At 43.7% G+C, this 14,940-nt stretch overlaps 1 long non-coding RNA gene across 3 annotated transcripts in view; it reads right to left on the bottom strand.

Moving 5' to 3' along the window:
* LOC147006525 (uncharacterized) overlaps positions 1-12,977 on the bottom strand; it is a 42,206-nt gene extending 29,229 nt beyond the window's left edge. Inside the window, exons 1-3 of one of the 3 annotated variants that reach the window (XR_015054789.1) lie at positions 11,393-12,977; positions 10,838-10,898; positions 1,179-2,058 (exon numbers count right to left, since the gene is read on the bottom strand). This is a non-coding gene — a long non-coding RNA (uncharacterized LOC147006525). Of the gene's footprint in view, positions 1-1,178; positions 3,320-10,837; positions 10,899-11,392 lie in introns of those variants that run through there. The other 2 variants (XR_015054790.1, XR_015054788.1) reach the window with 2 other exon arrangements.
* Between the last annotated feature and the right edge of the window lie 1,963 nt (positions 12,978-14,940).

The following is a 14,940-nucleotide window of genomic DNA, read 5'->3' as shown; positions in this document are numbered from 1 at the left end:
TTTCGTTAAGTAAATGTGTGTAGTTTGAATCCATCCCAAAGTTTAGTTATTTCGTTAAGTAAATGTGTGTAGTTAGAATCCATCCCAAAGTTTAGTTATTTCGTTAAGTATATGTGTGTAGTTAGAATCCATCCCAAAGTTTAGTTATATCGTTAGGTATATGTGTGTAGTTAGAATCCATCCCAAAGTTTAGTTATTTTGTAAAGTATATGTGTGTAGTTAGAATCCATCGCAAAGTTTAGTTATTTCGTTAAGTATATGTGTGTAGTTTGAATCCATCCCAAAGTTTCGTTATTTTGTTAAGTAAATGTGTGTAGTTAGAATCCATCCCAAAGTTTAGTTATTTCGTTAAGTCTATGTGTGTAGTTAGAATACCATCCCAAAGTTTAGTTATTTCGTTCAGTAAATGTGTATAGTTAGAATCCATCCCAAAGTTTAGTTATTTCGTTAAGTAAATGTGTGTAGTTAGAATCCATCGCAAAGTTTAGTTATTTCGTTAAGTATATGTGTGTAGTTAGAATCCATCCCAAAGTTTAGTTATTTCGTTAAGTAAATGTGTGTAGTTAGAATCCATCCCAAAGTTTAGTTATTTCGTTAAGTCTATGTGTGTAGTTAGAATACCATCCCAAAGTTTAGTTATTTCGTTAAGTAAATGTGTGCAGTTCGAAACCATCCCAAAGTTTAGTTATTTTGCAAAGTAAATGTGTGTAGTTAGAATCCATCCCAAAGTTTAGTTATTTCGTTAAGTGAATGTGTGTAGTTAGAATCCATCCCAAAGTTTAGTTATTTCGTTAAGTGAATGTGTGCAGTTAGAATCCATCCCCTGTGTGTTACGGGAATTTAATGTGTGTGTCGCGGGTTTCTTTTGTAGTCAGGTTTTTTACTTCTTTAAATCTTCCTCCCAGCAAATCAAACCTTCGCGCACCGACTCCATCATCCACGTGTTTTTGGCTGGAGGCGTGGGCAGAGCCTCCATCGCCTCAGATCGAGAATCCGCTCCGAACGAGGGCAGGGAGTGTTTCCTCCAGCCAATGGACGGAGAGCGAGCAAAGCCGAGGCGCTCTCGCCAATGAGAGGCCAGAAACAACTTCCGAGCCTCTTTGGGGGGCGGGCCACCGAGACGCCCCGACACACCCCCGACACGACCCCGTCGTTGAATCAAGTTGATCAATACCCACCATCCTTACATGTTGATCGATGTCAAGGTTTTCCTTCTTTGTCCAAAATACTTGGCACAGACTAAAAAAATAAAAGTAAGTGCAAATATTTCAGGTAAAGACAGAAACCAGGAGCCATTTTTAATGTTTTTCAAGAAGAGATCATCAAATAATATCTCACAAATCAATGAGAGAGAAAGTGCAAGCAACAAAAACAAAGGCCTATTATTCAAATGACAAGATGTGACCAAAATGCCTCAAAAAAGCAAATAAATAAACATTCCTACATTAGTTAAGCGACAGTGACACCAATGAAAATAATAACAATAATAATGGAAATAATTATGATAATAATCATCATCATCATCGTCATAGTGTTGCGAATTTGGAAGCTTACTGCACACAACAGCCAGGTCCTGTAGATCAGCTATATCGGTAACTTTGTGTTTCTGGTTCGGTTCCCATCCTCTGTTTAATGGGTGATCAATTGTACATGCGCTGTGAGTTATTTTATAGTTAGGATTTTTACATCTTAAACTTCAACAACAACAACGACACCCATCTTCGCTTCTCCACCTTCGGCCTTTCCCAAGCGCATGGGTGTCAAGCACAGCCGTGTGCGGAGTCCAATGTGCCAGGTGGGGTTTCTTTGGACGATGGCGTCTTGGATTTCGCTCCAAATACGGGCATGGCGCCCCTCTCAGCCAATCGGAGGGGTGTGAGCACGTCTGACGCCTCTCGGCCAATGGGGAGCCAACGCAACATGTTGCTGCTCGACTTCCAGGTCGAGGGGTGAAGACATGAGCACCCCCTCCCCCCCGACCAATCTCAGACGGCCGGGAGATCGCCCAACACGCCTGTCCAATGAGGAGGGGAATGACAAGAGACAGATCCCTCCCACCTGTGAAGAAAAAGGGATAATTGTGAGGGGGCGACCCGGCTGAGAGAGTCTTCGTCTTCCCGCCGTGAATCGCCTACCTGCCGAACTGACTTGCTTTTCCTGCCTCGTCGCCTGTTTTGCCGGTGGAGCGTGCCAGCGCCCGACGCTACCCTATGTACCTGGTGCTTGGAACGGCATCGTGTTGCGGGTTCGAGTCTCGCCGGGCCAGATCGTCGAGAACCGCACGAAGCGGGAAGGTCCAAGCCAGACTCTGACCTCCAGCTCACCTTCCCTCCGACCTGGGGGTATCTATAAAGGCCGTGGCCACAATTTCTTTTTGGGGGGTGTGTGTCTGTGTGTGGGCCCGTCCTTTAAGTAGAAACGTTTCAGTGCTGTGTGTGTAAATTGCATTCCGTTTATTCGGTTAACTCTGCCTGATTGTGTGCTCCCCTGCCCCATTATATATACATCCCTTTTGTTAAATGTTCCAGCTCGTTTCTGTGTTTCTTTCATTGGCTTGGCACGGTGTGTGTTGAGAAATAGCGAGGCTGTAAATTGTTCATTTGGACCGACGGGCCTTGGTAACCTCCGCTCGGGTCACACACGGTTCGGGTTCAGTAACGGCTCGTTCTGCTCGAGGTCCGTCAAGGGTGTGAATTCCCAGGTAGCTTTGTCCACGTGGGTAATTAGGTATATTAAAGTTTGGCAATTGACCCTGCCCCACGCGGTCAAATTATTGGCGATTCATGGTCCAGTAAGGGACCCGTGCCTTTCGGACTTTTCTGAGAGTCACGACCTCAATTCTGGGTGTTCGGTGGCAGACGAGTCCACTGCTTCACCTTGTGGCCGTTTATCGCCACCGAACGCCGGCCCACAACAATAGGTTGAAAAGCCAATGCAAGGAAAGAAATCTGACTCCTGCTACTTATTGAATAAATCCAAGAACATTAACCAGGGAAATGGTTCTTTGACACACACGAACAATCAACGTGTTAAATGTCATTTAAACAAACAGCAATGATGGAGCAGTTAGTTAAGCAGATAATTTTCATGGAATATGTTGAGTCAAGTTTATGAATACCAACTATCATTACATGTTGATCGATGTCAAGGTTTGCCTTCTTTGCCCAAAATACTTGCCACTTACTCATAAAAATAAAAGTAAGGGCAAATATTTCAGGTGAAGATAGAAACCGGTGGTCATTACAAAAACTTTTACCCTTGTAATCAATCACACATATCTCACAAATCAATGACAAAGAAAGTGGAAGCAAGAAAACAAAGACGTTTTCGTCAAACAATCTGTGCAAAAATATTCCTGAATAAAACAGAAAATAAACATTCCCAAATCCATGAAGTGACAATGACAATCACAGTGTGACGGATTTGGAAGTCTCTTGGACTCAGACGGTCAGCAGTCTGAAAGTTTAGTTATTTCGTAAAGTGAATGTGTGTCGTTAGAATCCATTCCAAAGTTTAGTGATTTCGTAAAGTATATGTGTGTAGTTAGAATCCATCCCAAAGTTTAGTTATTTTGTTAAGTGAATGTGTGTAGTTAGAATCCATCCCAAAGTTTAGTTATTTCGTTAAGTGAATGTGTGTCGTTAGAATCCATCCCAAAGTTTAGTTATTTCATTAAGTAAATGTGTGTAGTTAGAATCCATCCCAAAGTTTAGTTATTTTGTAAAGTAAATGTGTGTAGTTAGAATCCATCCCAAAGTTTAGTTATTTCATTAAGTAAATGTGTGCAGTTAGAATCCATCCCAATGTTTAGTTATTTTGTTAAGTCAATGTGTGTAGTTAGAATCCATCCCAAAGTTTAGTTATTTCGTTAAGTCAATGTGTGTAGTTAGAATCCATCCCAAAGTTTAGTTATTTCGTTAAGTAAATATGTGTAGTTAGAATCCATCCCAAAGTTTAGTTATTTCGGAAAGTATATGCGTGTAGTTAGAATCCATCCCAAAGTTTAGTTTTTTCGTTAAGTATATGCGTGTAGTTAGAATCCATCCCAAAGTTTAGTTTTTTCGTGAAGTATATGTGTGTCGTTAGAATCCATCCCAAAGTTTAGTTTTTTTGTGAAGTATATGTGTGTCGTTAGAATCCATCTCAAAGTTTAATTATTTTGTTAAGTAAATGTGTGTAGTTAGAATCCATCCCAAAGTTTCGTTATTTTGTTAAGTAAATGTGTGTAGTTAGAATCCATCCCAAAGTTTAGTTATTTCGTTGAGTCAATGTGTGTAGTTAGAATCCATCCCAAAGTTTAGTTATTTCGTTAAGTAAATGTGTGCAGTTAGAATCCATCCCAAAGTTTAGTTATTTCGTTCAGTAAATGTGTGTAGTTAGAATCCATCCCAAAGTTTAGTTATTTCGTTGAGTCAATGTGTGTAGTTAGAATCCATCCCAATGTTTAGTTATTTCGTTAAGTAAATGTGTGTCGTTAGAATCCATCCCAAAGTTTAGTTTTTTCGTTAAGTAAATGTGTGTAGTTAGAATCCATCCCAAAATTTAGTTATTTAGTTCAGTCAATGTGTGTAGTTAGAATCCATCCCAAAGTTTAATTATTTCGTTAAGTCAATGTGTGTAGATAGAATCCATCTCCTGTGTGTAACAGGAATTTAATGTGTGCGTTCCAGGTTTTTTTGTAATCAGGTTTTTTACATCTTTAAATCTTCCTCCCAAACAAATCAAACCTTCGTGCACCGACTCCATCATCCACGTGTTTTTGGCTGGAGGCGTGGGCAGAACCTCCATCGCCTCAGATCGAGGGACCGCTCCAAAGAAGGACAGGGAGTGTTTCCTCCAGCCAATGGACGGAGAGCGAGCAAAGCCAAGGTGCTCTCGCCAATGAGAGGCCAGAAGGCCAGAAACAACGACAGAGCCTCTTCGGGGGGCAGGCCACCGAGACGCCCCCGTCCAATGAGGAGGCAAGTTACCTCAGGCCGGACCCCTCCCACCTCACGTGAGGAATGAATAATAGTGGGGGCGATCCGGCTGGCAAAGGAAGAAGAAGCCTCGTCGCCTTGTGTTCCCTCGCTTTTCCTGCTGGAGTTCTCCTCTTGCCCGCAAGTGCTCGTCTCGTCTCGTCCGTTCTCGTGCTGGCTGGCGTCCATTGCGTCATTCCCGGTCCCTGGTGCTTGGAGCGGCGACGAAGGTCTGGGTTCGAGTCTTCCCCCCCACCCCACCCGGTCCAGCTGGTCTCGACCAGACCGCATGAGGTGGAAAGGTGCCTGACCAAACTCTTACCTCAGCTCGCCTTCCCTCCCGAGCTGAAGGGTGAAATAAAGGCCAACTGGCCCCATTTCTTTTGGGTGTGTGTCTGTGTGTGGGTGTGTATTTGTGTGTGTGTGTCTGTGTGTGTGTGTGTCTCTGTGTGTGTGTGTCTGTGTGCGTGTGTGTGTGTTTGTGTGTCTGTGTGTGCGTGTGTGTCTGTGTGTGTTTGTGTGTGTGTGTGTGTGTTTGTGTGGTTGTGTGTGTGTGTGTGTGGGTGTGTGTGGCGCCAGTCTGTTAAGTAGAAATTGTATAATTGTTGATTGCTCATTGTACATTGCATTAAATTCGTGATTAAGTCTGCTCTGTGTCTCCCTCCTGATTGGAAATAAATATCTGTTAAATGTTCCAGTTCGTTGTCGGTCGTTTCTACCATTGACCCAGCACGGTGCGGGCTTGAGAAATAGTGAGGCCGTTTGTCCCGTAAGTTGTCATCTGGTAACTCCCGCTCGGGACGCCGGACCCGAGTCGGTACATACGACTCGGTTCAAACAGAGTCGGCTGAGGGTGTGGTTTCCCCGGTAGCTCGATGGCGTGAGTACGAAGGTAAATTGGAATTATACAAGTGGACCCTTCCTCACGCGGTCAAAATATTGGCATCCGCGGTCCTGTAAATGACCGTCGACTCCGGAGTTATCTGGGGTGATGACCTTTTAATTCCAGGTGTTCGGTGGGAGACGGCCCCATTGCTCCGTCTTGCGGTCGTTCCTCGCCACCGACCCCCGGCCCACAACAATAGGACCATACATCCTGAAGCTCACCTGGATCAGAAGCAACAGTCACTCAAACCCCGCTTGGACCCCTTCAGATCGTGATTATTTTTAATGCCATGAGTAAACGTTAGTACGTCACGGGTGATGAAGGTTGTGGTCAAGTTTCATTGAAATTTCGTGGGCAGCTTCGGAGAAAAGAACAAATACCTATTTTGAGGGGGCTCTAACCGCCCGAGACCCTGATTTTTTTTTAATGCCGTGAACAAGCTTTGGTACATTGTGGTGGAAAACTCGAAACCTCGATCAAGTTAAACAGGGTGTGGGGAGGCTTGTGTCCAAGTTAAACAGGGTGTGGGGAGGCTTGTGTCCAAGTTAAACAGGGTGTGGGGAGGCTTGTGTCCAAGTTAAACAGGGTGTGGGGAGGCTTGTGTCCAAGTTAAACAGGGTGTGGGGAGGCTTGTGTCCAAGTTAAACAGGGTGTGGGGAGGCTTGTGTCCAAGTTAAACAGGGTGTGGGGAGGCTTGTGTCCAAGTTAAACAGGGTGTGGGGAGGATTGTGTCCAAGTTAAACAAGGTGTGGGAGGATTGTGTCCAAGTTAAACAAGGTGTGGGAGGATTGTGTCCAAGTTAAACAGGGTGTGGGAGGTTTGTGTCCAAGTTAAACAAGGTGTGGGAGGATTGTGTCCAAGTTAAACAGGGTGTGGGAGGATTGTGTCCAAGTTAAACAGGGTGTGGGCTTGTGTCCAAGTTAAACAGGGTGTGGGGAGGATTGTGTCCAAGTTAAACAGGGTGTGGGGAGGATTGTGTCCAAGTTAAACAAGGTGTGGGAGGATTGTGTCCAAGTTAAACAGGGTGTGGGGAGGCTTGTGTCCAAGTTAAACAGGGTGTGGGGAGGATTGTGTCCAACTTAAACAAGGTGTGGGAGGATTGTGTCCAAGTTAAACAAGGTGTGGGAGGATTGTGTCCAAGTTAAACAAGGTGTGGGAGGATTGTGTCCAAGTTAAACAGGGTGTGGGAGGTTTGTGTCCAAGTTAAACAGGGTGTGGGCTTGTGTCCAAGTTAAACAGGGTGTGGGAGGTTTGTGTCCAAGTTAAACAGGGTGTGGGCTTGTGTCCAAGTTAAACAGGGTGTGGGGAGGATTGTGTCCAAGTTAAACAGGGTGTGGGGAGGATTGTGTCCAAGTTAAACAAGGTGTGGGAGGATTGTGTCCAAGTTAAACAAGGTGTGGGAGGATTGTGTCCAAGTTAAACAAGGTGTGGGAGGATTGTGTCCAAGTTAAACAGGGTGTGGGGAGGATTGTGTCCAAGTTAAACAAGGTGTGGGAGGATTGTGTCCAAGTTAAACAAGGTGTGGGAGGATTGTGTCCAAGTTAAACAAGGTGTGGGAGGATTGTGTCCAAGTTAAACAAGGTGTGGGAGGATTGTGTCCAAGTTAAACAAGGTGTGGGAGGATTGTGTCCAAGTTAAACAGGGTGTGGGCTTGTGTCCAAGTTAAACAGGGTGTGGGCTTGTGTCCAAGTTAAACAAGGTGTGGGCTTGTGTCCAAATTAAACAAGGTGTGGGCTTGTGTCCAAGTTAAACAGGGTGTGGGAGGTTTGTGTCCAAGTTAAACAGGGTGTGGGGAGGATTGTGTCCAAGTTAAACAGGGTGTGGGCTTGTGTCCAAGTTAAACAAGGTGTGGGCTTGTGTCCAAATTAAACAGGGTGTGGGGAGGCTTGAGTCAAAGTTATAGATGGTGTGGGGAGGATTGTGTCCAAGTTAAACAAGGTGTGGGAGGATTGTGTCCAAGTTAAACAAGGTGTGGGAGGATTGTGTCCAAGTTAAACAAGGTGTGGGAGGATTGTGTCCAAGTTAAACAGGGTGTGGGGAGGATTGTGTCCAACTTAAACAAGGTGTGGGAGGATTGTGTCCAAGTTAAACAGGGTGTGGGGAGGATTGTGTCCAACTTAAACAAGGTGTGGGAGGATTGTGTCCAAGTTAAACAAGGTGTGGGGAGGCTTGTGTCCAAGTTAAACAGGGTGTGGGGAGGCTTGTGTCCAAGTTAAACAGGGTGTGGATAGGCTTGTGTCCAAGTTAAACAGGGTGTGGGGAGGATTGTGTCCAAGTTAAACAAGGTGTGCGAGGATTGTGTCCAACTTAAACAAGGTGTGGGAGGATTGTGTCCAAGTTAAACAAGGTGTGGGAGGATTGTGTCCAAGTTAAACAAGGTGTGGGAGGATTGTGTCCAAGTTAAACAGGGTGTGGGAGGTTTGTGTCCAAGTTAAACAGGGTGTGGGGAGGCTTGAGTCAAAGTTATAGATGGTGTGGGGAGGATTGTGTCCAAGTAAAACAGGGTGTGGGGAGGCTTGTGTGAAAGTTAAACAGGGTGTGGGGAGGATTGTGTCCAACTTAAACAAGGTGTGGGAGGATTGTGTCCAAGTTAAACAAGGTGTGGGAGGATTGTGTCCAAGTTAAACAAGGTGTGGGAGGATTGTGTCCAAGTTAAACAGGGTGTGGGAGGTTTGTGTCCAAGTTAAACAGGGTGTGGGGAGGATTGTGTCCAAGTTAAACAGGGTGTGGGGAGGATTGTGTCCAAGTTAAACAAGGTGTGGGAGGATTGTGTCCAAGTTAAACAGGGCATGGGAGTTTTGTGTCCAAGTTAAACAGGGTGTGGGGAGGCTTGAGTCAAAGTTATAGATGGTGTGGGGAGGATTGTGTCCAAGTTAAACAAGGTGTGGGAGGATTGTGTCCAAGTTAAACAAGGTGTGGGAGGATTGTGTCCAAGTTAAACAAGGTGTGGGAGGATTGTGTCCAAGTTAAACAGGGTGTGGGGAGGCTTGTGTCCAAGTTAAACAGGGTGTGGGGAGGATTGTGTCCAACTTAAACAAGGTGTGGGAGGATTGTGTCCAAGTTAAACAAGGTGTGGGAGGATTGTGTCCAAGTTAAACAAGGTGTGGGAGGATTGTGTCCAAGTTAAACAGGGTGTGGGAGGTTTGTGTCCAAGTTAAACAGGGTGTAGGCTTGTGTCCAAGTTAAACAGGGTGTGGGGAGGATTGTGTCCAAGTTAAACAGGGTGTGGGGAGGATTGTGTCCAAGTTAAACAAGGTGTGGGAGGATTGTGTCCAAGTTAAACAAGGTGTGGGAGGATTGTGTCCAAGTTAAACAGGGTGTGGGAGGATTGTGTCCAAGTTAAACAGGGTGTGGGAGGATTGTGTCCAAGTTAAACAGGGTGTGGGAGGTTTGTGTCCAAGTTAAACAGGGTGTGGGAGGTTTGTGTCCAAGTTAAACAGGGTGTGGGAGGTTTGTGTCCAAGTTAAACAAGGTGTGGGAGGATTGTGTCCAAGTTAAACAGGGTGTGGGGAGGATTGTGTCCAAGTTAAACAAGGTGTGGGAGGATTGTGTCCAAGTTAAACAAGGTGTGGGAGGTTTGTGTCCAAGTTAAACAGGGTGTAGGCTTGTGTCCAAGTTAAACAAGGTGTGTGAGGATTGTGTCCAAGTTAAACAGGGTGTGTGAGGATTGTGTCCAAGTTAAACAGGGTGTGGGAGGTTTGTGTCCAAGCGAGCTGACCAACCCCAGATGGGACAAACAACAGACGTGTTTTAGTGTTGGTTAAACGAGACTCCTTTGTTACTCCATATCAAAGTAAGTCCCTGTGGACGATCCTTGAGCATTGTTAAGTTTATCTTGTCTCCACGATCTTCCCCCCTTTGCGGTATTTACAGAATGAGGTTTTTCATTTTATGAAAATATTGCTTTGTGTTTTAGGAACCTTAATAATTTGCTATAATATCACGTGATCCCTCAAGTTTTACTCCCTTATAAGGTTGGAAATCGTTTTTACAGCAAATCGAATCAATTCTTCCTTGTTACGTGCCGAACCGGCACAACAAGTTTTGTCCAAATCCGTCCACAACTTTTTCAGATATCCTGCTTTGTGTCGTTTTAATCCGATCACTCATTGGTGAAGAATCACTTTGAACATTCTTAGATCCAGATCGGGATTCAGATCTTCACCAAAATCAAATAATTTCATCCGCGTCTCATTCCCAAGCTCACCACTAAATGTCGTCTGAACCCATCCACAACTTTTTGAGATATCCTGTTCACAAAGAGACAAACAAGGTGTCAGGTGGGAGCCTCAGAGACCGAGAAGACTGAAAAGTTCCTGGCGACCCCTAAAATTCACCGATGGTGTGACCCAAAAGACCACGAAGACCCAAAAAGACCCCGAAGATCATGAAGATCCCGGAAACCCAAAAAACACTCACGACTCCCCCAAAAAACAAAAAAATCCTCCGAGGACCCAAAACACCATGAAGGCCAAAAAGTCTCCGAGGATCAATAAGACCCCAAAAACCAAAAAGACCCTTCAGACCACGAAGAAAATCACACCATTTAGACCCCTTACACCCCTCAGACAGATTAGACAGCTTGGACCCTTGACCATTTTGACCACTTGCACAATTTTTTTGACAAATCATTTTCAAATGAATAAAACACCAAAATCACCAATAAATTTCCCCAAAATAAATGTTAGTATTATGATTTGTGTAAAAGATGACAACACAGGAAATCTGTAACATCAATCCCTGAAACGTGCGCGAGGCGAGCGGATCGAGCGGATCCACACTCGTCATGACATGAAAAGGCAATGAAAGGAAAACAAATCTGACTCCTGTTACTTATTTAATAAATCCAAGAACATGAACCAGGGAAATGGTTCTTTGACACACACGAACGATCAACGTGTTAAATGTCATTTACACAAACACCAATGATGGAGCAGTTAGTAAAGCAGATAATTTTCATGGAATATGTTGAATCAAGTTGATCAATACCCACCATCCTCACATGTTGATCGATGTCAAGGTTTTCCTTCTTTGTCCAAAATACTTGGCACAGACTAAAAAAATAAAAGTAAGTGCAAATATTTCAGGTAAAGACAGAAACCAGGAGCCATTTTTAATGTTTTTCAACAAGAGATCATCAAATAATATCTCACAAATCAATGAGAGAGAAAGTGCAAGCAACAAAAACAAAGGCCTATTATTCAAATGACAAGATGTGACCAAAATGCCTCAAAAAAGCAAATAAATAAACATTCCTACATTAGTTAAGCGACAGTGACACCAATGAAAATAATAACAATAATAATGGAAATAATTATGATAATAATCATCATCATCATCGTCATAGTGTTGCGAATTTGGAAGCTTACTGCACACAACAGCCAGGTCCTATAGATCAGCTATATCGGTAACTTTGTGTTTCTGGTTCGGTTCCCATCCTCTGTTTAATGGGTGATCAATTGTACATGCGCTGTGAGTTATTTTATAGTTAGGATTTTTACATCTTAAACTTCAACAACAACAACGACACCCATCTTCGCTTCTTCACCTTCGGCCTTTCCCAAGCGCATGGGTGTCAAGCACAGCCGTGTGCGGAGTCCAATGTGCCAGGCGGGGTTTCTTTGGACGATGGCGTCTTGGATTTCGCTCCAAATACGGGCATGGCGCCCCTCTCAGCCAATCGGAGGGGTGTGAGCACGTCTGACGCCTCTCGGCCAATGGGGAGCCAACGCAACATGTTGCTGCTCGACTTCCAGGTCGAGGGGTGAAGACATGAGCACCCCCTCCCCCCCGACCAATCTCAGACGGCCGGGAGATCGCCCAACACGCCTGTCCAATGAGGAGGGGAATGACAAGAGACAGATCCCTCCCACCTGTGAAGAAAAAGGGATAATTGTGAGGGGGCGACCCGGCTGAGAGAGTCTTCGTCTTCCCGCCGTGAATCGCCTACCTGCCGAGCTGACTTGCTTTTCCTGCCTCGTCGCCTGTTTTGCCGGTGGAGCGTGCCAGCGCCCGACGCTACCCTATGTACCTGGTGCTTGGAACGGCATCGTGTTGCGGGTTCGAGTCCCGCCGGGCCAGATCGTCGAGAACCGCACGAAGCGGGAAGGTCCAAGCCAGACTCTGACCTCCAGCTCACCTTCCCTCAGACCTGGGGGTATCTATAAAGGCCGCGGCCACAATTTCTTTTTGGGGGGTGTGTGTCTGTGTGTGGGCCCGTCCTTTAAGTAGAAACGTTTCAGTGCTGTGTGTGTAAATTGCATTCCGTTTATTCGGTTAACTCTGCCTGATTGTGTGCTCCCCTGCCCCATTATATATACATCCCTTTTGTTAAATGTTCCAGCTCGTTTCTGTGTTTCTTTCATTGGCTTGGCACGGTGTGTGTTGAGAAATAGCGAGGCTGTAAATTGTTCATTTGGACCGACGGGCCTTGGTAACCTCCGCTCGGGTCACACACGGTTCGGGTTCAGTAACGGCTCGTTCTGCTCGAGGTCCGTCAAGGGTGTGAATTCCCAGGTAGCTTTGTCCACGTGGGTAATTAGGTATATTAAAGTTTGGCAATTGACCCTGCCCCACGCGGTCAAATTATTGGCGATTCATGGTCCAGTAAGGGACCCGTGCCTTTCGGACTTTTCTGAGAGTCACGACCTCAATTCTGGGTGTTCGGTGGCAGACGAGTCCACTGCTTCACCTTGTGGCCGTTTATCGCCACCGAACGCCGGCCCACAACAATAGGTTGAAAAGCCAATGCAAGGAAAGAAATCTGACTCCTGCTACTTATTGAATAAATCCAAGAACATTAACCAGGGAAATGGTTCTTTGACACACACGAACAATCAACGTGTTAAATGTCATTTAAACAAACAGCAATGATGGAGCAGTTAGTTAAGCAGATAATTTTCATGGAATATGTTGAGTCAAGTTTATGAATACCAACTATCATTACATGTTGATCGATGTCAAGGTTTGCCTTCTTTGCCCAAAATACTTGCCACTTACTCATAAAAATAAAAGTAAGGGCAAATATTTCAGGTGAAGATAGAAACCGGTGGTCATTACAAAAACTTTTACCCTTGTAATCAATCACACATATCTCACAAATCAATGACAAAGAAAGTGGAAGCAAGAAAACAAAGACGTTTTCGTCAAACAATCTGTGCAAAAATATTCCTGAATAAAACAGAAAATAAACATTCCCAAATCCATGAAGTGACAATGACAATCACAGTGTGACGGATTTGGAAGTCTCTTGGACTCAGACTGTCAGCAGTCCCAAAGTTTAGTTATTTCGTTAAGTGAATGTGTGTCGTTAGAATCCATTCCAAAGTTTAGTGATTTCGTAAAGTATATGTGTGTAGTTAGAATCCATCCCAAAGTTTAGTTATTTTGTTAAGTGAATGTGTGTAGTTAGAATCCATCCCAAAGTTTAGTTATTTCGTTAAGTGAATGTGTGTCGTTAGAATCCATCCCAAAGTTTAGTTATTTTGTTAAGTGAATGTGTGTAGTTAGAATCCATCCCAAAGTTTAGTTATTTCATTAAGTAAATGTGTATCGTTAGAATCCGTCCCAAAGTTTAGTTATTTCGTTAAGTAAATGTGTATAGTTAGAATCCATCCCAAAGTTTAGTTATTTTGTTAAGTGAATGTGTGTAGTTAGAATCCATCCCAAAGTTTAGTTATTTCGTTAAGTGAATGTGTGTCGTTAGAATCCATTCCAAAGTTTAGTTATTTCATTAAGTAAATGTGTGTAGTTAGAATCCATCCCAAAGTTTAGTTATTTTGTAAAGTAAATGTGTGTAGTTAGAATCCATCCCAAAGTTTAGTTATTTCATTAAGTAAATGTGTGCAGTTAGAATCCATCCCAATGTTTAGTTATTTTGTTAAGTCAATGTGTGTAGTTAGAATCCATCCCAAAGTTTAGTTATTTCGTTAAGTCAATGTGTGTAGTTAGAATCCATCCCAAAGTTTAGTTATTTCGTTAAGTAAATATGTGTAGTTAGAATCCATCCCAAAGTTTAGTTATTTCGGAAAGTATATGCGTGTAGTTAGAATCCATCCCAAAGTTTAGTTTTTTCGTTAAGTAAATGTGTGTCGTTAGAATCCATCCCAAAGTTTAGTTTTTTCGTGAAGTATATGTGTGTCGTTAGAATCCATCTCAAAGTTTAATTATTTTGTTAAGTAAATGTGTGTAGTTAGAATCCATCCCAAAGTTTCGTTATTTTGTTAAGTAAATGTGTGTAGTTAGAATCCATCCCAAAGTTTAGTTATTTCGTTGAGTCAATGTGTGTAGTTAGAATCCATCCCAAAGTTTAGTTATTTCGTTAAGTAAATGTGTGCAGTTAGAATCCATCCCAAAGTTTAGTTATTTCGTTCAGTAAATGTGTGTAGTTAGAATCCATCCCAAAGTTTAGTTATTTCGTTGAGTCAATGTGTGTAGTTAGAATCCATCCCAATGTTTAGTTATTTCGTTAAGTAAATGTGTGTCGTTAGAATCCATCCCAAAGTTTAGTTTTTTCGTTAAGTAAATGTGTGTCGTTAGAATCCATCCCAAAGTTTAGTTTTTTCGTTAAGTAAATGTGTGTAGTTAGAATCCATCCCAAAATTTAGTTATTTAGTTCAGTCAATGTGTGTAGTTAGAATCCATCCCAAAGTTTAATTATTTCGTTAAGTCAATGTGTGTAGATAGAATCCATCTCCTGTGTGTAACGGGAATTTAATGTGTGCGTTCCGGGTTTTTTTGTAATCAGGTTTTTTACATCTTTAAATCTTCCTCCCAAACAAATCAAACCTTCGTGCACCGACTCCATCATCCACGTGTTTTTGGCTGGAGGCGTGGGCAGAGCCTCCATCGCCTCAGATCGAGGAACCGCTCCAAAGAAGGACAGGGAGTGTTTCCTCCAGCCAATGGACGGAGAGCGAGCAAAGCCAAGGTGCTCTCGCCAATGAGAGGCCAGAAGGCCAGAAACAACGACAGAGCCTCTTCGGGGGGCAGGCCACCGAGACGCCCCCGTCCAATGAGGAGGCAAGTTACCTCAGGCCGGACCCCTCCCACCTCACGTGAGGAATGAATAATAGTGGGGGCGATCCGGCTGGCAAA

The sequence above is a fragment of the Eptatretus burgeri genome, unplaced genomic scaffold (genome assembly GCF_056783735.1).
Source record: "Eptatretus burgeri isolate ZD-2024b unplaced genomic scaffold, Ebu_testis_v1 Ebu_testis_scaffold_3168, whole genome shotgun sequence".
Classification (NCBI taxonomy): Eukaryota; Metazoa; Chordata; class Myxini; order Myxiniformes; family Myxinidae; genus Eptatretus; species Eptatretus burgeri.
The sequence above is the reverse complement of the archived record's forward strand: the minus strand, read 5'-3'. Positions and strand labels throughout refer to the sequence as shown.